Source organism: Pinus tabuliformis, chromosome 5_1, assembly GCF_031772625.1.
Source record: "Pinus tabuliformis cultivar Carrire ecotype Pingquan chromosome 5_1, CPIR1, whole genome shotgun sequence".
Classification (NCBI taxonomy): domain Eukaryota; kingdom Viridiplantae; phylum Streptophyta; class Pinopsida; order Pinales; family Pinaceae; genus Pinus; species Pinus tabuliformis.
This window is the reverse complement of record NC_142305.1, coordinates 913,038,160-913,064,933: the sequence shown is the minus strand read 5'-3', so window position 1 is coordinate 913,064,933 and position 26,774 is coordinate 913,038,160.

Sequence of the window (26,774 nt, the reverse complement as noted above, 5' to 3'; positions counted from 1 at the left end):
ATATGTTGAAGGCTCGAAAAATCGGGACTCCAACAAGGGGGATAACCACCCAGTCCGGACCTTAAGACAGCTCCTTTTCCATTTGGAATAGTGGCTCTGACTGGGGATGATGGGACCAGTTTCCCAATCTATTTATGATGTGTGTGCTAACGGGATGATGTTTTTCTTTTTGGGGTTTTAAAGGATGAATACTTATTCTAATCTTACTCTATCTTTTAACTATCATATGCAATCTATCATAATCAAAGAAAACATCTAAGTTTAAGACTATCCCGGGAGTAATGTTTACATATGTGATCTAAAATAATTTTTGAAAGTGATTGATAATGAAGATCATTCAATCACAATAAGAAGAGAATCCATTTAAGAATGATTGTTTCGTATAAAAAGTTAGCCAAAACAATATGAGAAATATATCGCATAAAGAGTCATTCACATATTCAGCATAAAGAGTAAGTCATCACCATACAAAAGTGCAATAATGATAACTAAACATTTAAACTTTCATACATAAATAACTGAAAATGATTTATTGCTTGACACACAAGTAAAAAGCATTAGGAGATAAAAGTACCATTTGTAATACGTCCTACTCATGAGCTGCAGCAATATCGATCTATCTTCAAATCACTTAACATCAACTAAGAGTACAAAAGTGAAATTTCAATAGCAGATGTTAAACTCAAATAGAAAATAAATCTCGTTCCATTGATTTTATCAAAACCTCCTCAATGGGGGCAAGATGCACGTTCTGAAGAATGTTTTTGATAAAACTTTGGACCCCTCTCTAAATGCATGAGAGGGGTTTAAATACTAATCTATGAAATCTAAAAATAAATATTACAAAAATAGATGGGGAGGTTTAAACAAACTGTCTCATTTTAATAAAAAATAAACAAAAATAAAATCTGTTTATGACTAATCCTACATCTGATTCTTTAGATCGCAAATATCCAACATTGGTTTTATGAGTGTCAGTTGGCCGACTTCAGCTTTTAACTGTCCTACAAATACGGCATTGGTGAGAGCTGGCACTATCTTCTCGACGGAAGTCATCAGGCACTTCAGGGTCATCCATTGGCTATGTGGTTTCACCAGGTACTGCCAGTATGCTTCCCAATTCAATCTGTTTACCTGTTTAATTGCCTCTGCCCTTTCCTCCGATGCTTGTTTCCATACTACTTGAAGCTGTTGTGCTTTTGGAAGAAAACCAGGGGTAGTTTCTGCCACCAAATTAGCCTTGTGTAGATTTTCATTTATGCATTCGATGACATTGTTCGTTGTTGCCGCCGCATCCTCCATTGCTTGTTCTGCCTCCTTTAGCCGAGAATCCCATTTCGCAAATAAAATCTCTTTGTGCGATTCATCAATTTTGGGCATGTCTGCTCTTTTCCCTTCTTTAGATTTCTGCCAGTTTAAGAAGTCTGAGACTTTCTTAAAAATTGAATCATATTCAAGTCATAATTCCATGACTTGATTTGTAATATTATCACTCATTTCGCAGTGGGAATTCCACTGCGAAATCTTCTGGCATAATAGTTCTTTCTGTTGCAAGAGCTGGGAATTGAGACCAAGTGCCTCTGTGATAAACTCTTCAATTTTGGGATCATCTTTATGCAGTTCTATTATATTCTGTAACTGTTTTTCTTTACTAGCCAAACTGCTTTGATGTGCCAATTGCATTTGCTGAAAGTCTTGCTGAAGTTTTTCCAACTGTGTTTCGGCTTGTTGGTTTATGCTGACCTGTTGTAACTGTTGTTCCAAAAACAAAATCCTATCTTATTTTTCTTTAAGCAGTGATTGTACCTCTGCTGCTTTGTCAATAGTTGCTGAAGCATATGTGCCTGTGACCTGTGAGAGCCTAGTGATATTTGCAGATGGGTCTGTAGACGGGTCTTTCCAAAGAACATCCAGAGGTTCATCCTCGTGAGTGAGCACAGAATCCAACTTTCTTTTCCTTCTAACGATAGATTTATGTTGAGGACTGTAGAATACATCTACAGGAGGAATTTCCTCTATTCTTAGTACAATCTCAGATGAGGGAGCAATGGGAATGTGCTCCATTTCTTGAGTGTTAACAGCCCTTTCTATTATCATTTCCGTGATCGTCTCTTTTGGATTTGTTAGTGGCTCTGCGCTTTGTTCTTCTGTGTTAAGTATCTTATTAAAAATTTTCCATTCTCATTCTAGATCAATTATGAGCGGCTCTACTTGCTTTGTAAGGGGAGTGGAGGCTTCAGCTTGTTTTTCAACCGAAGTCTGCTGATCAGACTTTGTTGTGGACTGGGTTGTGTCTTTGACTCCTCGCTCTTATTGTGTTCATTCTTGGATTGATCGCCAGACTTTTCTGTTGATTGTTTTTCAGAACTTGTTTTGGACTTCTCTTTTGAATCCTCATTTATGCTAACATCGGGAGTAGGATCTCTTATTGGTTCGATGAATAATTTGTCCAATGGGACCTTAGATAACCTCTATTTTCTGTAACTCTCAAAATTTTGGAGACCTTCTTGGTCAAAAAGAATTTATTCCATATGCTGAACTTCTTTGAAGGCGTTCTTCTATAGAAAAACATCACCAAAGGGATCTTTTTCATGAGTAAAAACTCTTATTTTAACCATTGTGTTAAAATCACTTACAATACCAAAGGGATCATATTGTCTTCCCTTGAACTTGGGTAGTTGTAAAGATAATACATTATTAACTTCTTTGAAAGCATGACCTAAGTCATGCAATGCAAATGCTCCGCATGTTATAGGAAATTAAGGCCAAATGGCCTTCGTGGAATCTTTTAGTATTTTTCTCATCGCCCCCTCGCCGCATGTCTGATAGGCTATCTCCCTAGCCATCAGTTTGTCTGGGACGTAAAAAGGTAGCACATGGGGTGAAGCAATGCTACCAAACACTCTGATATACATGAATAATTCTTCCCCAAACCATCTCGCTACGAGGAGAATATCTACCTCAGCTTCTTGTGAAAATCTTGGGGCATCTCTGTTTTAGATCTTTTCATGAATCGGGAGTATAACTCCATGACAAATTTTGAAGAAATGTGGCACGAAATTTGACTCCCACATGAATTTGTGATAAATTTTAATGGGAAGTGGATTTTGAACCGTCCACTTCCATCTCATAACAGGAAATTTGGAAACAAAACAAGCAGTGTCCATAACATAGGTGCTCATAAAAAATGGAGGGTAAACCCTCAAAGCAATGCTTCTTTTTCTTCTGTATTCTAAAATTGTAGTGGCTAAATTATCTAACAAGATTTGGGTCCAATTCATTATTGTGGCATTGATAGCCGCATCCATTAGTGGTAACCATTCTGATGAAAATTTGTTGTTGCCTGGTTTTCCAAACAGTCTACGTAACATAGCAGCAGCAAAACAGTAAGGGGAACAAAGAGAACCAGTGGCGTACATACTGTTTTTATCTTTTTTGAGTCTCTCCTCATTGTTGACCAGTGCTTTGTGCATTCTGCCAAGTCTTCATTCTCCTTGGCAAATTTCTCAACAAAGTGCTTGTTGTAGATAGCCTGGGGTTCTGGTAAATGGTACATGAGCCTTAGGTTGTCTGGAGTAAATGATCCCATGAATTCTTGGCTCGATATCTTGAATTATCTGTCAGATATGTTCGCCTCATCTATAATCCACTTAACCATGTCGGCATAAGGGAGTATCTTTGGTCTTGCAACAATGCGGTGTAAAAATGAGCATGCAAGTTTAGTTAGGGACGCATCAGAAGAGCCATGTTCATCCGCTGTAAATGTTACTTCCATAATTCTCGGTTGTTCCTCCTCTAGTAACTGATACATATTTTCCCAAGTAGATGTTCATGCATCCCGATTTCAGGTAGTGTCTGTGAATAATGGGGTCATTTCTGACTTTTCAGCAACGGGTGCCTTTCCTTTCTTCACCATTTCTTCATATGTTCTACTTTGTGTGTTCTTCCTGAAAGTTGCAAGCAGAGATAAAAATATGATAAAAATGATAATGAACGCATAAATAATCAATAGAAGGACGAAAATAAGGTGACGGGGGGTCTTTAATTCTAAATCATATCAAAAAATATCAACTTGCGTCAAATGGTCCTTTACACTGATCCTAATCGTTCTTTTAATAAATGATCACTAATGAACCGTTATACTTAACTTTAATGTTCATAACTTCACATCGAAAGTTGAGAAGTACTCTCCTAGAACCTTGAGCCCTTCGAATTGCGATAAAAGCGATTTTGCAATTTGCTTCGCAATATCACAGATCGCTATATCACAAAACTTGTTTTCGTTAAAACCCACTGCTACATGAGTTGCTGCGATATGCGATTTGCGAGATGCTATCACATTTCGCGATTTTTGCTTATGCTTTGTGAAGTGGCACCACATGTTTGAAACTGTGATGCGATAAGGTTATAGGATTTTATGATCTCGCATTTTCGCAGATCGCATTTTCAAGGGGTAACTTTTATAAGGGAAGTTTGTCGTAATTGTTTTGCAATGCGAGAATAATCCTCTTAAAGCGAGTTTTTTAAAGGTTTACTTTAATATTCACGACTTTCTGTTATAAATTTATTCATAGGCTTTTTTTATTATGTAGCGCTTTTTATAAGAAACTTATAGTTTGTGAAGTTTTATGCGCTTAAAGTATGAAAATGTAAATATCCATGTTTTAGCAAGTTCCACTTTGACATCTTATTTTATTCTAAAAACAAGAAAGGAATGATTAAATGCTAAGATTTGATTTTTTGGAAGAGTCCCCATTTATTAATGTTATTACTAACACTAATAAATGGGGGGGGGGGGGTGTTGATAAGCACAACACCTCTGTAGCTAGAAACTGACATCTCCCGGCCCCTAAACCCCTTATCTTTGTTGGGCTAGCTTGTCAGTGTCGAGAATTATTTACTCCTTTTTTTATTAATGCCCCCCCATTTCTCTACAACATGGAGCTTCCTTGGAACCTATTCAACACTTTTCCCCCTTTCCTGGAGTTTGATTTCTCTAGCCTCTCCACTCTTGTTCCCATGCCTCGCCAATGAGCTTGGGTGTGTAGAGGGGCAGTGTAATATCAAGAGAGGGCCCCACATGGGTAGTAATAGGATGTACCATCATTTGGAGGAAGTAGCCACCCAACATTGAGACATCACCTCGTGTCCCATCTAGGAAGAACTCACATGTGTAGAGGGAAAGGACTCTGCTTAAATACCTCACCTCTTGAACATGGAAGTCCTTGTAGAGTTAGCATATTGGGTTACCAATGTTGGCCACACTCGAGGCAGGTATAATCAATACATGTAGATAGTTGATCTCTACTAACATATGAAATTCCTCCTTGATATAGTTTTTTTGGACCGGCATGAGCCTCGAGTAGATATTCTCCACTCTTTCAAGCACTTGCACCACCATATAAAAGACTTGGATTGTCGGATGGAGCAGATAGAGTGCATGATAGAATCTCGCCCTTATATGGGGGTATAGTCAAGGATGACAAAGATCCCATCCAAGTTGTTGCTACTGACTCAAACCTGTCTACTTAATAGTATATCCTAATCTTGTCATATTGGTATTTTGTTCCTCATGTTTTCATTTTTCCAGTTTGGCCCAACCCTTTTTGTTGTAAAATTTTGCAACACTCTTTTACTCAGTTATCATGTACCTCTATTCAAAGAGTCTATTTTTGGTGATGGTCAAGTCTCCCCTGCAAGAAACCAACCTAATGCTTCCATTACTTCTATGCAATTTTCAGTTTTTAAGGTAATAAAGTTCACCTCACAAAAAAAAACATTAAAAAGTATTTAACATTATTTATTTTAAATTATATTGATAATGTTATTTGATCAATAATAACATGATTAAGGGATCATATTCTAACCTAAGATCCATAATAACTCCATATATTAAATACTAATGAAAGATAAAAACAAAAATAACTTTGTTTTTAAAGAACTAAAATCATGTAAATTTCAAATGGTTAATTATGGAAAATAAATTATTAAAAAATAAATCATGATTTTAAATTTTATTTTCATAATCAAAAATCATTAAATCTTTATTTCAAATGGTAAATAACTAATTTTGTTTTAGGTGATGTTGTTTTTTTATTAACTAAATATTTATTTTAAAAGGACACGTGTCAACTCCATGTTGAGCATGGACAGAATCACACATGGTCGTCATATTGTGTTGTACATTGTGCCTCTTGGTAATTAACTATTTTTATCATTAATAATTATTATTATTATTTTAAATATTTATAATTTAGGTAATTCTTATTATTTTTTTAAGTTTAGCAACATGAGATGTCTAATGCAGTGAATGTTTTCATGCTTACTATGGATTGATGCATATTGACATTTACCAACCATTTAATTTATATGGGTACGCTAGTATAGTAGCAATCGACGATTCCACTTTTTATTAGTAAACAAGTTGAGTAATGATAGACTTATGAGCAAGTATAATGAAAATGTGAGGAAGCTAATGCAAAGCCAAGTATAATGTAAGGAAATATACATCATCTATGATTGTGCATACTCTATTAGTCTCCATTGTAGAATTAAAGAGGAGGTAAAAATAATTAGAAAACGCAATGAACAATATGATCAATGAAGCAAAAAACATGAAAGAGATCAATCTTATTCTTTTTCATTATTTATAAAACAAGTGATACATTCATATATAGCTTCCAAATTAAGGCTATGTCCAACTAATCATCTATCACTAATTTTGACTAACCCTAATTATTATTCACACTGAATTTTTTTGACAATTCTGTAATAGATTGTTAGCAATTACATACTACAATTAAGAATTATCTTCAACGCTCCCCCTTAATGCTTAATGAGGTGATTCCAAGCATGTTTCTAATTTAATTAAACTTTTCTCTTTGTACTGCCTTAGTGAAGATATCGACAAGTGGACCAGTTGTTTTACAAAAAATTATCTCAATTTCCCTTCTTGGCATATGATCCCTTATGAAATGATATTTGATATCAATATGTTTGGTATGAATATGAAACCCTGTATTTTTACTTATGAAATTTGTAGACATGTTATCACAATAAATAATTGTGGCACCTTGTTGTTCTTGTTTTAGATCTGTTAAGATCCTCTTCAACCAAATTGCTTTGTATGTGGCTAATGTTGCTACAATTTACTCTACCTATATAGAATATAATGAAATAGCTAGTTTTTCCCTTAAAAACCATGATATTGCACCTTATCCTAGGCTGAAAACATAACCTAAAGTACTTTTTTTATCATCAATAAATCTAGCCCAATCATTATCTATATATCCAACTGACCCAAAAACATTTGTTGAAGTATACCAAATGCCAAAATCACTTGTTCCACACAGAAACCTGACAATTCTTTTTTTTTGCTCCAAAGTGAATCTTGGATTTTGAATGAGTCTAGAAATTAAACTTATTGCTTGCATAATACCATGTCTAGTGGCTATGAGATACACAAAACTTTCCACCAAACTCCTATAGAATTTAGCATCTATCTTTTTAGCTCCATCTTCTATAGAAATCTTTTCATTTGTATTCATGGATGTGTTCATGGGTCTACAAATTTCCACTTTACATTTATGAAGAATATATGTAGCATACTTTTCTTGTGAATTAAAGATAACATTATTCATTTTCCTCACTTCTCAAGTCTTCTTAAATCAATAATTTACAAGAAGCAATAAGAAAGGTGACTGAGATGGGGGAATATATGATTGAAACTCATGTTGACCCATAAATCATCCTTCGGCATATCCAATGACAAGAATCTAGGCTAGCAGTGTCCATTGAACCCTCCTCTTCACTAAAACCAGTGTAAGAACAAGGAGTTGGAAGAGGCTTTCTTCAAGGGCAACCTCCAAATGTAATAAATGTCACAGAAGAAGTTTCAAGGACACATCAAGAGACTACATCAAATGCATAGTGAAATTATTTGTCTCAAAAGAAATGATAATCTTGTCTCTCGACAATTTCCCTAAATTAAAAGACCAACAATTATAGACCCAATATAATTAGGTGATATAAATCAAAGACCTAAAAGACGAAGATCAAGAGAACCTTGGGTGCCAAATCCATATGCAATTGTATTAGAAGAAATGGTGTATTTGAGAAAATTCAAGAATATACAAAAGCAACATTTTCATATTTTAGAATCCAAGAAATATGGAGAAAATATGAAAACCTTCATTCAAGGTAATTTTATTGAACCAGAAAAATTACGAAGAAATTCAAGAAAACATGGTTCAGACAAGAGCTAAAATTCAAATCTATAAATCAAAATAATAAAGGGAAAATGATTCCTCGATCGGGGTCCAAGCTTGAAGGATCGAGTCCCATACATGCCAGTCTGTCATGATGAAGGTTGAAAGGCGGAAATATACCACCCTCCATATACACAAGGTAAATGGAGCAGTGACCTCACTGTTGAAAATGCAACAAGATGATGGAGCTTAGTGAAAAGGAGTCGCCTTCACTAAGTGGGCCCGCAGGCTATTTTTGGCGCAAAGTCTATTTTTAGACATATGGATCATGGTCTACGAGTTACAGGATGCTATTTGTGGATGATTGGTCATGTTGGTAAGAATAGATGGACTTCTATTTTTAGACATATGAGCGGAGTCTATTTTTAGACTGCCAGGCTAAAAATAGAACAGTCGAATATTATTAGCTCTTAATAATATTTGGACTATAAACATTATCTTATCCTCTTGGAGCACTTCAGTTCGAGCTACGGATGTGGCACATGCAATTGCCAGAAGGAAATACGCTTTTCTTATGGGTCAGTTGAGCTATTGCATGATGGACTTCAGTTAGAACTCAAGTGATTGAGTTTGGTGGAGTTGATTGAGGAGTTGATGGAGTTGTGTTCAGTTTGACTTGGTTGAACTAGTTGTATTTAGTTTAACTGCAAATACACTAGTGATGAGTGATGTGAATTAATTTTTAATTAATTCACTAATTATTAACTCATAAATCAACTAAAGAATACATCAGTTAACTCAGTGCATGGACAGTTCAGTGGAGACAAGTGTTAGAGGTGAGTGAAAGGGCAAGACAGCTGTCAGTTATGACTATAGTTGTGCATGAGATTTGCACAATCAGTGAATTGAGTATTTCCAATGAGGATTGCATGGTTCAGCCAAGGGAAATACGAGTTTGGATTAGCCATTCTCATCTATTATCATGCAGGATTGCGCAGTGGAGGCAGGCAAGCAGCGGAGGAGATTTGAACCTGTGATTGATTCAGATCTGAGCTAGTTTGTGTGTAACAAGTGGAGATAGTACTGAGTACTTGTGAGGAGTATTGTACTATGTATTGTTACATGTTCTCAATCAATATAATATACAGATAGTTGGGGGTTTTCAGCTGTATGCTTTCCCCGTGATATACTGTGTTGATATGTGTGATTGATGCTTCAATGTGTGCATGCGAATTTTTTAATTCCGCAAAATTGATGATCAACGTAGAGGAGGTTATGTATTATGCATGCATTCCGCAATAGTGTATAATCAGGATAATCTCTGTGAATAAGTGTCATATTATTCAAAATTTCTACACTCACGCATGCAAACATTTAATGTTCTTAGTTCTTGTTACCCTGCTCCCATGGCTAAATACTTAATACTACTTGTTTCTTGGAGGACCGGATATGTTTTGAAATGGAAGGTTTGGCGGAAGTACCACCAGAATTTTTGCATGGAAATTGAGTATTTTATGAGGGATTCTTTATCTTTTGTACTCCTGTCTCTTTGTACTATGGTATTTTGTTGTCTAGCATGGGCACTATATGGGTAGGGAAGAATGTTGTTCTCACTCTTCTTTATGCTCTTGTCTCTAGTGCAATGGGTTTGGTTCTTTTATGACTGTCTATTGTTATGGCTCTCTAAGATTACATGGTTATGGAATGTGTGTGGCATTTTCAAACCTCTGCCCTCATTATTCATGGCAGGGTCAAGAATATGTTTTAGTTATTTTCAAATGGCTTCATTCCCAATCCGTTGTGTGCCACAAGGTAAGACGATGGTCTATTTATATGTTTTGGCCCTCATACAAATAATTTGGTAGGTCCTCTAGTCCAGTGCGATCCTAGGAAGCATACAACTCTCGGGTGTAGGCTTACCTCGGATCTGCTATCGAGGTCTAAATCAGTTATTGCTAGCATTTTTAGTCATTCTCGAACCATGGCCTGTGCTACCTCTAGGAAGGGAAATCTCTCCTGGGGTTCCCGTAGTCGTGGTAAGAAACAGATGGCATATCTTAAGAGACGTCAAACCAATTCTTAGACTAGTAAATCCCATGGTCAAAAAGTGGCCTTACGCATCATAAAATAAGTTGTCATTTCTTATCACAAGGGCAGCTCCACCTAGGTTCATCAACTTAAATCCGAGTGGGAAGTAGAACTCAATTAGCAAGTTGGTGTTATGGAAATTGACTTGGGAGACTGGAAGGCCCTAGTGCCTGATCTCGGTCACTCTCTGGGATGATCTACTCAGTATAAGAAAATTTTCCATTTGTATTGGATGATGAAGAACCTTCTAGCTAAAGCATTGGCGCAAATCACTTCTATCTCACCCCACCCTCGTCCTCTCAAGGGATCTCAAATTTCAGCAAAGATCTACAGCAAATTTAGTTTCAGCTTCAAATGTAGAATGGTCGCCTCAGCCGCATCGAGCAGCGTATTCCTTGCATCCCACAAACTGAGCTTCTAGGCTCTAGTGCAAAGGATCCTGCTCCCATGGAATCAACTGATGATTAGTAGTTTGATGGTTTAATCTATAGGACACTCATACTTATCTAGCATGGATTGATAGGCTTATAACATTTTGTTTTTGGATGGCTTATCATGTAGTTAGGTGACCAACAGATCTGGTTTTCCTCTGGGCACGTTGAGGCCACCCAGCCATTTGATTTTGGTTGTAACTTTCCCTTTTCGAAAGATAATGAATACAAAGGTCCAACAAGCTTACAAAAAAAAAAAAAGGGAAAATGATCAGTAATGATTCTCAATGAACATCTCAACAAGTCACTCCATAGTCAACAAATGATCAAGGATATACCACAATGAAGATGTCTTATAATATAGTGGATGAGCTTATGAAGTTGTAAGTCACCCTTCCTTTTTCTTAAGGTAATTAATATTCCTCAACAAAGGGAGAACCTGTTTAAAATTTTGGAGAATACAAATTCATTAAGTTCAAGAATGGAAGCAATTGTTGTTGGTGCTAGCAAAGACCAAATTACTTTCCACCAAGAGTATGACGCAAAGTGTCTCCTTTCTATATTTCTCTTGAAAATCATAATTTTGTTCTTCATAATTGCATGGTTAATAAGATAACTACAAAGAATATCATGTCACTTTCAATAATGTAATCTTTAGGGTTGGAATGCATTGGATATTATAAATCCACATAAATTATTTATGCTATTGATTTAAGAAAAGCCAATGCTTATGGTGAAATTAAGGAATTTTGTGGATGGATAAGTTTGGAACCACACATTACTACATTATTCACTATAATAGTTATAAATCTTCCAGGTATGTAGGGAGTTGTTCTTGGTCATGACTAGTGTTCTATAATTGGAGGCTACATCATGAAGGATGGAAGTTGTATGATGCCACTAAACATAGAGGTAATGCTTGCAATAATTCCAATTGAATGAAGGAAACCCATTTACTTTGACAAGAAGGGATTGGAAGTAATTTAGAGTTGCATTTATTTAGGAATATGAAATTATGACATGCTCAATATGGAACAAACCAAAGATATTAATCAAATATTTTCTAGGGTTCTGGAGAAAGTCACTTGATGGTGCCTGATCAAGTTCTGGAATTGGAAGTAGGGTTGTATTTTAAATTCCAAACTCTTATGTTTATCCCTACACTTTCAAACTAGAGTTTCCTTATACAAATAATGAAGTAGAATATGAGTCATTAACTCAAGGGTTAATTCTTTCCATTCAAATGCATATGAAAGATTTAGTAGTGAAAGGGGATTTTTGACTAGTTATATATCAAATCAAGGATCACAATATCGAGGAAGAACGATTAAAGTGTTATGCTACAATGGTTTGGGATAGTCTTCAAGATTTCAACTCTTCTAATATAATCTTATTCCACGAGAATAGAATCAAATGGTTGATTTCTTGGCAGTGGTGTCTTCTCTTTCCAAAACACAAGATCACACAACCCAATATTATTTTCTTGTTGAGATAATTTATCAATGATTGATACCTGATAACAAGGATTATTGGAAAGTATTTGAAAATGATGAACATGTCAAAGAATTTATCTTTAATTTATAAGAAATGGTATTAGGACCACAAGACTATAAGGATTTTCAAAAAGGTGTGAACAATAAATATTCATGCCTAATTAAAGACATAAAGAAACCATCTCGTCGAAAGAAGTATATAAGTTTAGAATATTTTTGTATAAGAAATTATCAATCAAGAATAAAAATCCTAAAAAAGGAATATTATTTATAAAAAAAAGTTCAAGAAACTCAAAAATTCAATATTGGTAGAATACAAATCCCTAAGTGTTTAAATCTAGGAACTAAACTATACTAAAGAAGAAATCAACAATATCATTATTTATTCAAACAATTTCAAGATGTTTTTGCATGGACTTATTATTATTTTAAAAAATATGATAAGTCTATTTTTTAGCATGTGATACCACTTAAGGAAGGTACAAAGCCCTTTCGGCAAAAAACAAGAATCGTAAATCCAAGCTAAAACCACTTGTCAAACTGGAAGTTGAAAACATGAAAAAAGTTGGTATCATTTTTCTAGCGAGATATTTCGAATAGATTTCTAATTTCGTGGTAGTAAGAAAGAAGAATGCCAAAATCCATCAGTGTGTTGATTTTTGAGATCTTAATAAAGAAACTATGAAAGACAATTTTCCACTCTTGAACATGGAATTTCTTTTCCAACGGGTCATGCGTTCTACATTAATTTTAATGCTAGATGTATTCCCAGTATATAATCGAGTGCTAGTTATGAAAGACAATAGACACAATACTACTTTTGTAACATCATGGGGAACATTCACATATGCAAGGATTCTCTTTGGGTTGAAGAATGTTTGAGCTACATTCCGAAGAGCCATGGATAGTGCATTTAAGGACATGATAGGTGAGTTTATGGTAGACTACCAAGATGATCTTATTGTCCACTCAAAATTGAGAGAACACCATATCAAACATCTAAGACAGGTATTTCAGTGTTGTATATTGTATGGCATAACTCTTAATCCAAGGAAATGTTTGTTCATTGTATCAGAAGGAAAACTTTTGGGTTACATTATAAAAAAAGAATGGATTTATATTGATCCAAAAATGATCAAAGCCATAAATGATTTACAACCCCAACTTCTCAAAAGGGGGTGTGATCATTCTTTGGGAAGATAATTTATGTTCAAAGGTTTATCCTAGACAATGATTTAATAGTAAATTCCATAAGCAAGTTGCTAAAGAAAGATCAAACCTTTAAATGGACCCCAAAAATGCAAATTGATTTCACGAATATCAAACAAGTAATTACAAGAACCCCAGTACTGGGAAGTCCAAAATTTGAGCAAGATTTCATAGTCTACTCTTTTACTTCAGAAGAAATTGTCGCACCTCCATACTTACTTAAAAGAATAAGAAGGGAGAAGAGCTTCCTATTTCATTCATGATTAAAACATTGCATGAATATGAGCTGAAATATTTAGATTTAGAAAAACAATCCTTTACTTTAGTAAAGGTTGTTGCCCACTTTAGAACCTACGTTATTTTAGCACGTCATTGTTTACGTACCACATCCTCCTATCAATACCATGATTAACTGAAAATTTACAGAGGGAAGATGGTCAAATTTTTGGAAAATTTGTATAAGTATGATATTGAAATAAAACCCTTGAAATAAGTAAAGGGACAAAAATTACGTAAATTGTTTATGGGTATTGATGATGTAAATATTGTCCCTATAAATGTTGAAGAAGACCTTACCATTGCAAAGTGTGATTGGTATAAGTATATTATCTTTTAGTTAAAGTCTCGACAATTTCTATTTGGAATGACTTCGAAGGAAAGAAGGGCACTGAAAATGAAAAACAATGTTATGGCTTTATCTCTAAAGTTTTTATTTAAAAGAATTTTGATGGCATGTTACTAAGATGTTTGAATTTATCAATATCTAAACAAATTTTTCACGAATTACATGAGAGAGTTTGTGGTGAACACTTTGCTCCCCTGTTAATTGATCATAGAGATACCAAAGTTGGTTATTATCAGTTGAGCTTTTTTTTTAAGTTAGCAGTCTTTGTATTACGAAAAATATACAGAGTTTACATGCATGGAGGGTCTTGGATAGCCTATTACAAGATTGCTCCATAAGAAAAAGAAGTTGGTTATCACAAAAATGTTACAGGTAGGACCATTCACCCTTGTGAGGGAAACCATATGACCTCCCAGATAGTTTAGAACATCAAAAAGGAACATGGAAACAAACGAAGGAAAGTTTCCTCAAAATTACTTGAGTCGAAATGGTAGTTTCAACAATGTAATTGTTATGTGTTGGGGTTCTCTTCACCATGCTTGAGCACAAGTGGATCTTCCCATTCCATTGGCATTGGTCTGTAGTGTTAGAAAATCGGAAAGGCATAAAGTTTTTCTTTATATAGATAATTACTTGTGACTTTCTTATTTTATGTTTTTCTTTTATATTTTAGTTAATCAAACAATTACCAAAACAATAGCACAAAGATCACAGACACCAAATATAAGTGGACAACCAGGGAAAAACCCATATCTAGGGGAAAACCCAGTCAACAATTCCTCCTTCAATAGTTTCACAAGATAATCCAAGGCTCTTGACCTAGAAAAAGACTTCCTCCACACCAAGTAAACACTTTCATCATTTTCCAACTTTGCACTTTTTAGCTGCCTTGGCTTGGAAATTGAACTTATGTGTCTTAAATGAATTGCACTGCATTGTATATATAGCCTTCTAGTGAGGTAGAATTACCCTTCTTGAAGACGACTTGATCTCCTTGAGGCCAACTTGCTGTGGAGGCAACAAAAATCATATTGGACTCAATATTAATTATTTTTACATGATTCAAAATCCTAAGAAGGGTCTCTTTGAATGGACAATGACTCTAATGACTCAAAATAAATCCTGGAAGTCCTCAATGGGGACTTTGACCTAAAACATGATGACCCAAGCATGAAACCCATGCTTTAATAAGTCATAATAATAAAAAATAAAAATATTTGCTTCATTCTTTTGATAAATATATTTCATTGTGACTCGAATGCATTTTATGAAGACCCAACCTAGTTACATTCTTCAACACTCCCTCTTAACTAGGGAGGTATTCATAATAACGAGTACAAGGAATATCTCAAAACATATTAGCTATGATGATTTTAGGCACTGTAATGTCATGGACTAGATTCCTAACCAGGGAAATCTATCCAAGGTCCTCCAACAGTTTAGGAACTCATGGTGCCATGGACTATATTCCTAACCAGATAAATCTATCCGAGTGGGACTAAGATGGACTAAATCTTTCATCTAGTATAGGTACCATTAGGCTTACTTGCTAACCATCAACCCAGGGATCCATGTGCATATCTGGGGTCAAAGCTCTATGAACAACACCACCCTCCCTAATTTGGGATCCAGACATCAACGCATAATGTCATCTAGATGTCCTCCCAAGCATTACACACTGCCTAATGATGAGCCTCATCATTGGGTAATTATATGGGCCTTAATTCACCTCCTAGCTTAGTCAAAACAACTATTCTCATAACTTGTTGTATACTTTTGATTATATTTTGTTTATGAGATGAGTTAGAGTTGGATATTTTGCTTTGTGGTCTAATGTGCATTTAATGCAGGATTAAAGGATAAAAGCAAGGAATTTTGGCAAATACCTTGGTCAAAAATCGAATGGGACAAGGGAGAGGAATTATAGGAGGAAAATCCTCCTCATTTACTACCCCTCCATTCGAATATTCCTCCATCAGCTCGGAGTGCATACAGCGAAATCATGACTACAAGGCAGCTGAGCAAGTGAAAGGCAAAGCACCAGTTTATCTTGAGTTTGGGAGCCGAGCCTCCCTAATTTTAAGGAATTCATTGGAGACTTTAGATGTATAAGTAGAGAGGCCTAGGACCTCAGTAGGATTCATAATTTTGATTGTAAAACTCTACTCTATTTTCAAGTTGCAAGACTTGTGACAGTTTTTGATGTAATCCATTGTTTTGATAATAAGAATGAGTTTTGTTTTGAGCCAGCACTAAGTTAACTCAAAGGGCTGAAGCTCTTGGGTTAGGACCCAACCCTAGCAGCCAAGGCTCCTCTTTATTGTACATGTATGCTAGCATAGATTCATAGTTTAATTGTTCATTTTCTTAGTAGTTGCATTTCCATTACAGCAGTGTAGATTAGATTGGTTGTATGTTAGTTTTCTTCCATTTGTGCCTTCTTTCAATTAGCAGGTTAGCAAGGAGAAAAAGGATCACCATAAGGTTGTCAGCAGGTGTCTCAGCCTCACTTCCTCCCTCTGGGACCATGACTTGAGGAAGAGACCCTTCAGCAGCCCCAAAAACACAGATTTCTAGTTCTTGCATGAGCTTTGGAGTTTGTTGTCTTGATTCAGCATTTGGTTCATTTCATTGTCATCTTTTTCCATTACTCCATTTCTATAATAAGATCTCACTCATGCTTTCATTCCCTTCAGCACTCTCTTCATGCATAATATAGACAATTGATTCATGCTTTTCTAGTTTATGAAAATGTATCTTGTTGAATAGTTCTCGGAAAACACACATGTTTTAAGAACAGCAGGTACTTCAGGAGGAGACCCAGACTTCATCACCAGCAGCCACCTTCCACTTCATCCACCCTATCCATCTCTTGTTCCACCATCACCCTCACTAGTTTTTTTGTCATTTTTCATTAAAATTCCCCTAGATACATTGAGCGAATCTAGCCATCTCTGATCTTGGATATTGACTCCTGAGTGTTCCTAGACCTTCTAACACCCCATCCCACTCATCACACACCTTTTCCAAGCTTCCCAACATCTACAACACCTCACAATTAGCTCTCGGCCGTATCTTATAGGTTTTTTGTAATTCCTACGGGATCATCCTATAGGTTTCTAGTACATCATGTAGGTTTTCCTGAAACGGACCGTTTTGAGGCCGAATTGATGGGGAACCTCTAGGAAGTCACAAAAATCCTTCTAGGACCCTTCCACACCATCCAACCACTCCATAAGCCTTTTAGCCATCCTCAATCACCTTCCGTCCACCTGTCACATCCACAAGAACAATTAAATTGCATACTTGATTTTGCCTAAAAAACCCAAAAAAGTGAAAACAGATTTAGTTTAGTTTTCTTGCTTACACATTATTATGGTTTGATGCTCTTTACTTCTGTAGCTTAGATAGCAGCATTAGGTTAGTTATGATTTATAAATTCTGCTTAGCACAGTTGTTTAAATGGTTAATTAGGATATGTTGTGATTTAGCATTACATGTTGTTTTCTTCATTATTGCAGTAGTGTAGCTCTCTTAGAATAGATTTTCTCTTCTTCCATCAAAGAATCAAGCTTGTTATGACTCTATAGAAGTCTGGCTTGGAACCCCTGGGGTCTCTCATCGGATGAATAGTGACAACATGCAGGACCTTCACTTTTACTTGTGCATATAGCATCGTCACCTCCAAGTTTGTACGAACCTCAGGTTGATAAGTAAAGTTGGTAGCCCAGGAGTTGCAGCATCCTTGCTGCAATACTGGTGTTCATCACTTTTTGGCGTCGTTTCCAGGGAGGTGTCTGACTAGAATGTGATTACTGCTTTCTTTTCTTCTACTTCTTGTCTTCAATTTTCTACTATTAGTTTATTTCTGCAAAAGTGGTCTAGTAGCTTCCTTTCTTTCATTTTTCATTATCTGCTTTCCTTTCCATTCTGCAAGTAGAATTTCAATTTAGCAAGTAGCTTTTTCATTCTGTCAGTGATTTTCATTCAATCAGCAATTTCATTTCTGCAAAGTACTTTCCAGCTTAAAAAAATAAAAAATTAAAAAAATTAAAAATAATAAAAATTAAAAAAAAAATAATAATAATAATAATAAAAATAAAATAAAAATAAAAATAAATAAATTACAAAACCAACCCAAAAACATTTCCTTTCATGCCTCGTAGGAATAGGGACAATTTAGGGAAATTTTTTCCAAATACCCCCACTGCATCCAACAGCAAACCTTCTCTCTTCTTTGGTGGCTGTGAACTAGAGGAACCTTTAGGTGAGAAACCTGACATATTTGAATAACCTACAAGGGTAGAAGAAGAAGAGGAACCCATTCCTACTGAACCAATGGTTGAAAACCGAAATGACAGAGGGAATAGAGAGAGAGTTGAGGGTGCCTTCCCCATCAAGGAAACCAACGGGGACACTAAGATGAAGAATATAAGCCCCTCTGCCCTACCTCATTTCCATGGCCTGACCACAGAAGACCCCAACACTTTCCTATTTGAGTTTGATGTTATATCCCGAACCTATGACTATACGGATGATGAGCAAAAGTTAAAACTATTTCCATCTACCCTCAAGGATGCAACATTCTGCTGGTTCATGGGCTTACCTGAAGATAGCATTACAACATGGGCTCAGATGCAGCAGGATTTTAACAACAAATATCGGGACTATTGTAGGTCAAAGGATACTAAAGAAGAAATTTTCAGGATGACCATAGACCAAGATGAATCCTTAGAAGACTATGAAGAAAGATTCCATCTCAGTTACAAAAGGGTCAGGTGCACACTTGACCCTGAGTCACTAAAGCTGGTCCTGCTCAGGGGAGTAAGAGAAGACCTTCTGGATACCTTACACTTGTTAGCAGGAGGAGATATCTACCAATTACCCTATGAGGATATCAAGACTGTCTTTAGAAACCATTCTAGGGCAGCCAGAAAAAGGGTAGGGGTAGTCAACCTATGGCCAGTACATCATCTTCCAACTCATCCATCAAGGGTGAAATTGGAAATATGCTGGAAGATTTCAAAAGTGAGATGTTGCAAACCCTTGCCTTGCAAATGGACACCATGAACATCAAAAGGAAGCAAGAGGAAGCAGAGAGAGCCTTGGCCATCTTTTGTCCTAGATGCACCAGGAGGCATCCTAGGAACGAATGTCCATTGAACTGTATTGAAATTTGCTCGGTCTGTGAAGAGAACCACTCCACAGACAAGTGCCCTTCGTTACCCAGACTCAAAGTTGTATATCAAGGAGCTAAAGGGGTCACTAAGCAGCTTTGCTACATTAACCAAAGGAGGCCTCCTAGGCCTAGACCATACCAGCAGGGCATGCAAGGGTCATCCCATGCATATTACAACCCCAACCAAAACACAGTTATACCTTCTTAGGGACCCCCTGCTCATCCTTCCTGGTCTACACCCCCTCCTTGGTCCTATGCATCTCAGTATCATTCCCAGCCAGCCAGCCAATCATTTCAACCTTATGCTCTGCCACAACCTCAGTGGAATACACCACTCTAGGGGTGGAGGCCCCAATACAACAATGCTCCAGCTCTATTGCCTCCACCACCTGCCCAACCACAACTCCTACACTCTACTCCACCCAAGCAACCCCAAATGCCTACCCAGCCAAATCTGAACCCGAACAATAGGCAGGCTCAACAAGTATACAATGGAGAGACATCATATCCAGCTTATGTTGTGGAAATCCAGGAGATTAACCTAAGATCTGGGAGAGTCCTCCCGAATAACCAACCTCCCCCTCCACATAGAGAGGTTGAGGAAGAAAGAGAGGAAAGAAACCATAAAATAAATCCACCCTTTCCTGAGAGATTAGCCCAACCACTCCAGCCTACCCCAGAAGAAACTGAACGTCTGGGAGAATTGAAAAATCTATGTGTAAATATCCCCCTGCTCCAGGCAATAAAAGATGCTCCCATTTATAATAAGTTAATTAAGGAGAAATGCTTCAAGCATCCAAGAAGAATAAAAATGGATGCCCCTACCACTAATGTCATTGGGAAGCTGTCCGACTTAACGCTAGGGTAGGTAATACGTCCAAAATATTTGGGCCCTGGAAGCCCTATAGTAGATGTGCACATCAATGGCACCATTGTCCCACACACTCTGATCAATCTTGGGGCTACCATTAATGTGATGACCAAGGACACCATGCTCAAGCTCAACCTCCAAGGGTCATTAAGGAAGACCAAAACAGTTCTACAACTTGCAAACCGTTCCACAGTCACCCCTGAGGGAATTGTGGAGGATGTGATGGTCTCCATTGACTCCTGGGAGTACCCTGCAGATTTTCTAGTTCTCCAAACTAAAGCTAAGCTCACTGGTTATCCTCTCATCCTTGGGAGGCCATGGTTGGCCACAACCGATGCTTATATTAGCTGCAGAGCTGGGAATATGACCATCAAGAATGGGCATATGTCCAAGAATTTAGTCTTATACCCTCCTACTCAACCTTATCTAGAGCATGATTTACCTTTATGGTTGGAGGAGGAGGAAGAAGATGAGGTTTGTTCCACCCAAATTTATGCTTTAGAAGCAACCATGGGAGGAGGACAGCAAGATGAGGATGACTTGATTGAACACCTACTCCAAAGTCCAACTCCTGGTTCGTTGCCATTAGAAGAAGAAGTAAAGGAAACCCAGAACAATCATCCAATTGACTTATGCTTGGCCGATTCCAACCCACTCCGTGTCAAAACCATAGAATTTGGCCCAGAGAAAACCTTGAAAATTAATCCATCCCTTTTTGCTCTCGAAGAGGAAAAGTTATGCAACATGTTAAAAGAAAACCTAGAAGCCTTCGCTTGGAGTTACAAGGAAATTAAGGGAGTACACCCCTTAGTGTGTACTCACCACATATACATCAAAGAAGGTTGCAAGCCGATCCAGCAACCACAAAGGAGGATGAATCCAGCTCTTAAAGATATAGTTAATGAAGAACTACAAAAACTGATAGATGCAGGATTCATTTACCCTATCTCCGACAGTGAGTGGGTCTCCCCTTTGGTGTTAGTTCCCAAGAAAAATGGTAAGTGGAGGATTTGTGTCAATTACAGGGAGTTGAACAACGCCACAAAGAAGGATAATTTTCCCCTACCCTTCATTGACCAATTGCTACACGACCTGGCAAGGAAAAAGGTTTTTTCTTTCCTAGATGGATTCAGTGGGTACAACCAAATCCAAATTTGCATAGAAGACCAGGATAAGACCACATTCACCTATCCTTGGGGTACTTTTTCCTATAGGGTCCTTCCTTTTGGCCTATGCAATGCTCCTGCCACTTTCTAGAGAGCAGTCTTGAGTATTTTCATTGAATTAGTACATGATGCTGTGGAAATTTATATGGATGATTTTACACCTTATGGTTGTGATTTTCAAGAAGCCCTGACTAATCTAGGCAAAGTACTACACAAATGCATTGAAATGAACCTATTTCTCAGTCCTGAAAAATGTGAATTCTTAATGACTAAAGGGACCGTGCTAGGTCATTCAATATCTCAGTAGGGACTGCAGGTGGACCTGAACAAAATAGTGATCATCCAAAGGGTCCCACCTCTGAAAAAGCATAGAGATATCAGGAGTTTCTTAGGGTTAGCTAGATACTACTGAAGGTTCATAAAGGACTTCAACAATTTGGCCTCTCCTTTATTTGGGTTGTTCACCAAAGATTCTGAGTTTGTATGGCCAAAAAGCTATCAATACGCCTTAGACATTCTGAAGCGTAAGTTAACCACTGCACCAATTCTCCGAGGCCTGAACTAGGGCCTCCCCTTTTGTTATAGACATTTTTGTGCCTTACATCTATAAGCATGAAATGTCCATAATTCAAGGGATCCAAAGTCGCTAAAAATGTTGTTACAGCTCCTAAAGGAACAAGGTCAACCAATGACAGCTTCTCCCAGAAGTTCTCCACCAAAAACCACTCAGAAATAGTCAATTCAGGATCAATTCAGAGGCTCCACTAGCTGCCTGCGTTGAAATGCAGAGAATACACTGGCTAGGTGCACTACAACGCAGGTGGAAGCACTACCAGGGTGCACTGAGCGGGAAATGACAAATGGCAAGCTCATTCAACGAGGTGGAAAGACCCTGGAAGCTTCCAGAATCTTCTCCAATGACACTTGCCTCAATGAATTCGACTAGTGATGAGTAAGAGGTTCTCAACCTCCAAGTGGAATCAAGAACTAACAGAGAGAAGCCACAAGTCAAAACATAAGCTGACTCATCCTCTCTGCTTACATCTATATATGTATCTCTCACCCAGAGGTTCAGGAGGCTGGAACTTTGTACTTTGCAGAGAATTGTTGTTCGTTTGAGATTTAGATTAGTACATTGGGTGATTTATGCTTTGTTGGAGGAGAGGAAGGGATTCCTTTGTTGGGAGGTAGATGTTGGATCGGAACTCACTTGGTTGTATCTCCTCTTGGACTTTCTTATCTTATCAATAAACTATTTGAGTTTCTCCTACATGTTGTGTACCAATGATGTTTTGTTATGCTTACATGTTTAGCTTAATCTGATCTTGAGCTTTTTATGAATGTATATCTGTATCTTTGTGTAGTTTCTCTCTCTTGTGATCTTGCAGGAATTCGGTGAAGCTGGGCCGGTGAAGGAGCAAGAAGCTGGGAGCTACTGAAGAGAGGAGTGATTTGGATCAACAAACTAGCGGAAGACACAGGTTAGTTACATCCTTGCTCCTCGTTTACATTTCATAAAGAAGAATACTCAATTAGTTTACCTTGTTTGTTGCTAAGGCACTATCACACTTTAGAGTGGGATAGGGGCATTCCGAATTGGATACTTTCCCAACAACAAATTGGCGACTCCACTGGGGAGAGTATCTTGTTAGTTTATTTGTGTTTCTATTGTTGTTCTTCTCATAAACTCAGGAGTGTCGAATCAAAATGCATTTTCCATTTTCAAATGCAAAGTAGAGATCTGCCACTCTAGTCCACTCACTGGGCCTGTTTTTATGATCTGAACAAACTGATCCACAAGTGCTCTAACAGCCCTTTGTGATAGATCTTAGTCCTCCTTTAAATCATCCTCCTAATTGTACCTAATTGATAGCTTTGATCCGGCCAAAAACTGTAGATTTAACTGCAAACCGTGACCCAGAACCCAGAAACAACTCTCGTTTCTGCTTCAGCACAGACTCTGTGAAGAGGTTCTGCATTTCAACGCAGGTCCCGTGAAGGATACCTGCACTGAAGTTCAGTTTCTCTATGCTGAGGGTGCGCTGATCAGCCTTTGCCTTGTGCAGCTGTGGTTCCCTGCTTCCTTTTGCTCAGTTTTATCTTTGTTTTTTGCAGCCTGTTATCAGTCAGTGTACCTATCTGAAACCCCTTTTCTTTGCCTCAATTCTGCCTCGGTTGTATAAAGAAACTGTATTTGTTCTTTGTGTATTTGTTACATCATTTGCAGTTTCCCATTACAAAAGTAAACTAGTCATACTGTCGCCCTTAGATCTAGACCTGTCGTAAGTGTCGTTTTGATATTAGGAGTGAGTTTGTTTGTTGTTCACGATTGATTGAGCTTTTACTTTTGTCGTTTGGTTTGAATTTATGAATTTCTAGTGTCGAAACAAGTAAATCATAAAGTGTCGTAATCGTCTTTTTGATTTTGAAAAAGGAACTTGTTTATGTTTTCACTTGAAATTGAATTCAAATTTGTACAACAGCTTTCTTTTTAGGCATCAATATTAAGAAAGCGAAAACAAATACATGCATATGTGCATTTGCATTTTGATAGTTTGCATGCTTTGATTTAGGAAAAGTGCATTTACAGTGTGCTCTATGCTCTTTGAGAAAAGATTGTGTCTTTCTTTTCCCCTTGTAGCTAGGATTTTCATTGTTGAAAAGATATAAAAGCTTGCTTATCATCTTTAGACTGCATTTAGGAATTGTATCATACATCTCGTGGTGATCCAAAAAGGCAAACTTCTAAGAAAGATCAACCTAAAATAAATTGAATGAACTTAACAACGCTTTGTAACTTAACGCACAACATAGAGGTCTAGGCTAGAGACGTGTTCCGGCGTCGTAAAACCTGGTGACTGTCGATCTCGTTGATGGTTGGGTGATTCCTCCTGAGGGACGGTAGCGCCAGTACGGATTGTGCTCCCACGTACCGTCGAGTATATATTGGGAGACCCCTATAGGCATAAAACCTTTATCCTTAGGAAGCCGTGTCGGCCGCCCTACTGATCGCAATGCACTGAACACAGCATTCGGGAAGATTGACCGCCCGTACCTTAAAAAGTATTCTGCGGTTTTGCGAAAAGTTTGGCACACCCTCTACCTAGAACTCCAGAGCAGTTCCTTTTGGCCTTTTTCAGACTCTATAACGGAAAAAGTCCATCCGAGCATTTGTCACTTCGGGCTCGTTAAAACATCGAAGGAGACTAGAGTCATCTTTAGCTTTTTCTCGACTCTTTAAAACTGAAAAAGCAAGTTGTGTCCAAAGCGTCGTTAAAATTTATTTTAAACGGAACAATCACCCCTTTTTTCCTGCGTTGATCTTTAGGTTGAGAAAATGGAACCCACCAACCAAGCAATTCCCCTTGGTGGAAATCCTAGTCCCTTCTCCTCTTGGGGAGATGTTGGTGCGCCCCATATGGCCACATTGTTGCTTCCAGGACTGACAATTGGCTTGCCGGTCTGGCTCTTCTCAACCAATGTCGTTCAGAACACCACTATTCCTGAACAGTCGAATCAACAGTTAGACCAGTCCAGAGTTGCCCACCAGCCTTATACTTCCTCTAATTCTTCCTCTCCTCCTTCCTCTTCGCTTGACGGAACTGGTAAAACAAAAAACCAAGTTCCTAAGGAGAAGAAGGAAAAGAAGAAGAAAGAGAAGAAGAAGAAGGAGCCAAAAGTGACTGGGGGCAAACAAGTGTCGTCTGACAAAAATCCACACACAATACTGACTAGGCCTAAATCGCCATGTGTCATATGCAAGGGAGACCACTTCCACAGAGATTGTCCCTGCATCCCTCGGATACTAAGGGACTGGTCTCCCCGTTTGCACAATCTGGTGGCATCAACCTCTGATAGCCATGTTGAATGCATACCGTCAACTAGCGAAAGTGAAGTCCTTGGACAAAAAGGGAGAGCTAGATCTCCCTGTAGACTGTGCGAAGGCGATCACGCCATCCACCATTGTCCCTTCTTAGACGAAGCGAAAAGAGTTTTGGATGATCGTCCGGTTTCACCGTTACGACTTCCTCCTGGATATAAAAAACTCTTGCCGAGTCCTTCGTTAGTTGAAAATCCAGCTGGCCCGCTCAAGTGGTCAGCTGAAGCACCGGTCATTGAAGATGAACCAGCTGAATCCATACCCGACGAAAGTCAAAAGGTCGAGGCGGCAGTTGACCCGGTCTTGCCTTCAGAGGATTTATCTTCGAATGATACAGTCATTGAAGAGGATAAAGATGACACCATCCAAATTCTCTTCATCAACACAGACTCCGACGAGCACGGGGGCACTCCCCCCATTCCTTTATCGCAGGAAGGAAGTTCGTCAAAGCGATACCCGGCCATTTACTCGGTACCACCACCAAGCAACCTAGTTGTCTCCTTCGACTGGAACCAACTAGGCAGACCTCGTTTGCCAGCAAGCATACCATTCAGAATTATCGTCCAAATATACAGAATGGTCATGGCTGGCACCATCATTGATGAAGGGGCATCTGTGAGTATCCTTTCCTCCACTACTTGGAAAGCGCTTGGTTCGCCAGCGCTTTTGCCTGAAATGAGAAATCTGACAGGCTTTGATAAAGGAACCAGTCAACCTTTAGGGATCCTCCCCAATGTGCCTATCACATTGAAAGGGAAGACCGTTCAAATGAACGTGATGGTCATTCAAAGACCCTTGGATTATAACCTACTCCTTGGACGAGACTAAATATATTGCATGGGAGCCATCGTCTCCTCACTCTTTAGAGTAATGTGTTTTCCGCACGAAGGAAGAGTGGTCAAGCTCGTGGACCAACTCTCATTTCCCGGATCACGCATCGCAAATAGTCATATACCATCCCTAAATGGTCTCTTCACGCAAGAAATGTCTCAACCCACGGTCCGTCCTCCTGATGAGCGTGAGTAATTCGGAGGGATATGACTGGAACCCAGGGGGCATGCGTCCTGGTCTGCTTCGGCAGGAAAACTTTGGGTATAGGGTAGGTTTCCGCGGGAGAATATGACTAGTCTGTACCCCGTCCGTCTTGGAAGAGGGGTTATTCTAGAATAAGATTCTTTTGTCAACGTTATGTGTTTGGCGCTCGTTGTCACTCACCTTTGTCTATCTCGGTAGACATCGCCGAAGAAATGTTTTGTTTGCTGCGCAAGTGAGACAATATTTGGTAACCTGAAAGAGGTAGGCCTCTCCCGGTAAAACAAATGTTTTATTGGACTAAGAAGGGGTAACCTTGAAACCATACTTTATACCTGGGGGCATGCAAACCTTTTGGAGTGCAAGCAAGGGGCGGCTATTTATTTTTTAAATTTTTAGGTCCTCCCTTTAAACCTGTAGGTCTAACCCTTTAAACTCGTAGGATTAGTCGTTTCCGAACTTGCATAACGAAAGGATGCGGGGCATAGCTTTGTAAGGTGCAAGCTCCATAAAAAATGGCATCTTACATGAGACATTCTTATCATATGACTGGATAATTGAGCAGTTTTAGCACATAGTTCATGCTCGTTAAA